This window comes from Penaeus monodon, chromosome 23 (genome assembly GCF_015228065.2).
Source record: "Penaeus monodon isolate SGIC_2016 chromosome 23, NSTDA_Pmon_1, whole genome shotgun sequence".
Taxonomy (NCBI): domain Eukaryota; kingdom Metazoa; phylum Arthropoda; class Malacostraca; order Decapoda; family Penaeidae; genus Penaeus; species Penaeus monodon.
Window position 1 is genome coordinate 30,685,665 of NC_051408.1, and position 448 is coordinate 30,686,112.

Here is a 448-nt window from a genome sequence, read left to right on the forward strand (position 1 = left end):
GGTTGTGTGAAAAATGCATTTTCTTGAGACTAGTATGTGTATTCCATGATATTTTGTAACAAAGCAAATTATTAAAAATCGTTTGAATTAGGAATAGGACTTTAGTTGTTGTTGTTGTTTTTTCAAGCTAAAGTTCGATGATACAACATCAGCAGTATAAAGAAAAATACCAATAAAATATTTTTGTCAGTGTAAATGTAATAATATATTCTTTCAGTACATTACAATCATGACATATACCACGTTGAAAATATTTTTAATATTTTTCTTGTCTTTCTCATAGACATTTTCAGCCAGTGGTTAAAAGTATTCAAGTGCCTACGACTTTCTTCAGAAATCAGTAGCCTACATTACGCTCAGCTATGTTTCACCTGTCTCTTGATAGCGATTGTGCTTCGATTAAAGTCAAGGAAGTTGGCCAGAAATGGAATCTAAAATTTGAGGTAAA